This window comes from Arachis ipaensis, chromosome B06 (assembly GCF_000816755.2).
Source record: "Arachis ipaensis cultivar K30076 chromosome B06, Araip1.1, whole genome shotgun sequence".
Classification (NCBI taxonomy): Eukaryota; Viridiplantae; Streptophyta; class Magnoliopsida; order Fabales; family Fabaceae; genus Arachis; species Arachis ipaensis.
The window spans coordinates 16,863,613-16,867,676 of record NC_029790.2 but is presented as its reverse complement, the minus strand read 5'-3'; positions in this window follow the sequence as shown (position 1 = coordinate 16,867,676).

The following is a 4,064-nucleotide window of genomic DNA, read 5'->3' as shown; positions in this document are numbered from 1 at the left end:
TAGAGAATTTAGAATTTTCTTTATTTAACCTAATAAGATATTATAAATACTTCATAAATTATTGTAGTTGACATTAAGTAATTATAGGTGTAAAAAGTAAAAAAGAACTCTTTTTGAGTTTTATAATAAAACCATGGTGTTGATAAGTGAAGTTGAATAAGTCATTCTCTTGTTGTATAGAGGAATATAGGTAGAAAGTTGAGTAAGTTATTTAGATTTAATTTTCAAACTATAATGTCAACAAGTTAGGTTGGGATGTTTCTTTTTTGTTGCATCAGCAAAAAAAAAAAAAAAAGATTAAATAAAAAGTTAAACAATTCTATTTGTATTTAATTTCAACCTTTTATATATTTTATTTTCTATCTTTAATTTTAATTCATCTTTTTTTTATTTTAATTTTTGTCTTTTTGTTTATTATTATATTTTTTTTTCTTTATCAGGAAGGAAGACTAATAGAAGTTATAAGCAAGTTATACTTAGTAATGATATGATTAATAAGGACCACTTTTCATTGTAATTGCTAATATAATATACGATCAAAGTAAAAAAAAAAAAGTATGAGCTGTATAGACTTTATAATACCAACCACTCTACACCTAATATCTTCTTCACATAATTTGGCTGGAGAAACGGTTCAACTAACATTCCTTCAACCAGAGACATTGTGTTAATTTGATCTATAATTGATACTTTCTTCAACTAACTTTTCAGCCTATTCAATCACGTACAAAAATAAATTCGTAAATTTAAACGTACATGAACTGCAACGTAACTCACTGGTTACCCCACTAACTCCTGTAAGATTCTGAAATTCCCAGGCAAATGAACAATGCCGTCTGTTTCAAGGTTTGATTGAACTATACAATTAAGCATTTAGAATTTATTACTAAGAATACGACTATTTAATTCTATTTAACTTCATTAAAATGTTATAATAATGAAGAAATCTTTCAGCAAAGATATACAATTGCTGCGGGAATTTGAATAAAAAATGATTAATTCACGATTGGGTTATATTTTTTGGTTATGGGTTAATTATAGGACAAAGCTACGGATTGAAAGTGAAAATGAAAATTGAAAAGTATGTTAATTACTCCATAACGCATTTGGAGGCCGAGTTAATGTGAAATAAAAGAGTGATGAGTCGTGTGTTGGACCTATGTATTAATAATGTGAGCAATGTTCTAAGGTTGCCACCTCCTAAAGTTGGTGCATTCCTTAAATGAATTTGTGCTAAGATTGCGCTTTCATGCCCTCGCTTTTTGTATGAATGAGTGAGCCAACATGTTCCTACATTATTGTCACATATACACTCTGCGCACATGCACTGCCCCTAATTGCTCCAAATATATTAGCCTCATAATAAACTTCATTTGAACATTGACTATTCGTTCATGCCATGCATTAATCCACTATCGTTTTAGACATATATACTATCAATAATTATATATCATCATCATCATCGGTTAGACTATACACTAACTTCACGTCTTTTTTATCAAATATCGTTTTTGTTCCTACAAAAGTGTAAATTACTAGGTAATGACAATGAAGGTTTTTCTATATATATATATATGTTTATTTATTTATGTATTTATTTTGAACCATAGTTAAATTAATAATAAATATATATTTATATTTATATCATTTATGGTGTTTATTGATTTGGAAAAAGTGTACAATAGGATGCCAAGGGAAGTTTAATTTTATTGAAGGTTTTGGAAAAGAAGAGAGTAAGGATCGCATATATTCGTGCAATTAAAGACAAGTATGATGGAGCTACAACTAGTGTGAAAATTTAAGGTGGTGTGACAGAAGAATTTTCTATTGGTATGGAATTACACCAGGGATCATCCTTAAGTCCATACCTTTTCACATTAGTTTTGGAAGTACTCACTGAGCATATCCAAGAGCTTGTGCTATGGTGCATGCTTTTTGTCGATGATATGGTCTTTATAGGAGAGTTAAGGGAAGACCTAAATAAGAAGTTGGATTTATGAAGAGAAGCTCTAGAAGTGTATGGTCTGCGCATAAGTCGTAGCAAAACGGAATATATGGAATGTAAGTTCAACCGCCGAAGGGAAAACACTAATACAGAGGTGAATATTGGAGAAAATATCATACGAAAAGTTAAAAGTTTTAAATATCTTGGGTGCATCATATAGGATAGTGGAGAGATTGAACAAGGTGTAATTATAGGATCCATACAGATTGGTCAAAATAATGGTGGAGTGTATCTAGTTTTATATGTGACAAAGAAGTGCCTTTAGAACTTAAAGGTAAATTCTATCGTACTGCTATTAGACCGGCTATGCTTTATGGTACAGAGTGTTCAGCGGCAAAAGAAGAGCACAAACATAAGCTAAGTGTGACAGAGACGAAGATCTTGAAATGAATGAGTGGTCATACACGATTGAATAGAATAAGGAACTAAGATATAAGAGAGAGAGAGAATTGGAGTAGCACCTATTGCGAAAAAGATGGTAGAATCGCGTCTCAAGTGATTTGGACATCTGAGAATAAGACCGACAGAACACCAGTCAGGAAGGTGGATGAGATGGAAGATTGATAAAGAGTGAAATTAAAGGCAAAAGAAAACCTAAGAAGACTATCAATGAGGTGGTCAAATGATATCTATATGTAAATAATCTCTTTGTAGACATGATATATGATAGAGTTCAATGACGTCGTTTGATTCATGTAGTCGACCCCACTTAATGGAATAAAGCTGCTTTGTTGTTGTTGTATTTATATTTATATCATTTATAATAAATTAATTAATTATTATTTATATATATCATCACATATATTAAGAGTATAATAAATAAAAATTTTTAAGTTTTTAATATATTCAAAGAATTGAAATTGTAAAAGAAAAAAAAAAGAAAATTATTTTTTAATAACTTTAGTTAAACATTTCTTTTAATGGTATTTTTAAAATGTGCTTTTAGAACATAACTAGGTTAGTAAAAACTTTTTTCTTTTAATAGTAAGAACATGACTAATACTATGTAACTCAACAGTTGTATTTTGATCATTACTTGAGATGTCTAGTTAAGAGGGTCAAAATACTTAACAGAATTATATTGTAATTTAACAGAATTTTGTGTTGACACAAAAAAGCTTATAACTTAATTTATTTTTGAGAAGCAAAATTCTTTACTACTAAATTTATTCGGAATGATATATGCCTATCTCTCACCAGGACTTCGTCCAAAAATTATAAATAAATAATTTAACACACGTTTATAATATGTCATTAATTTTAATCTTTATATTTTTTAGACTATTATTTATTTGAACATTCGAGTCTCTTATAAATATTTTCACCACCAATTTGATTGAATCATTATCAATTAAGAGTTTATCATTCTTCTCCAACAAGCTAATAACCACCTTACCAACAAGATATAACTCAAATAGAATAATTTTTTTATACTTATACAGATATAGCAGATTCAAGTCTCCCTCTTAACTTAAAAAAAAAAAAACAAAAACAAAAAGCTAATAATAACCACCTTGAAATATAATAAGTTAACTCCTTTGTAACAATGGCATTTGCCATTGTATAAAACTATCATTTTAAAATTGGTTATAAATATGTTGGGGAGTTAATACTTCTTGTGGTAAAGAAATGAAAAATTAATTAATATAGATTAAAATATAATAAAAAATATTGATTATCTAATATTTTTTAAAATTAAAATATCAGCATTTAACATTTGATATTATGACTTTGTGAGTTAGTATGACGACGATTCCCTCTTAAGTAATAAGTATCTCGTTGTGTCATTTTCATTTTTGTAAATTAATGGGATCTCACATTCCTAGCTATTAACATCAGCGCATATATTCTATTTATGGCTCATAATGAAGAAAAAAACACGATTATATAGTTTTCAAATACATCGCATTCATAAAATCACAAATAATGCACAATAATCAATCTGAACAAAAAGAGGTTGTCGCACCCCAATGCAATGAAAGGGAATTCGACGACTTGCGTTTTATTATACTGGCAAAACACCAACATTACAATTTTTTTTTTTTTTTTTTTTAAAAAA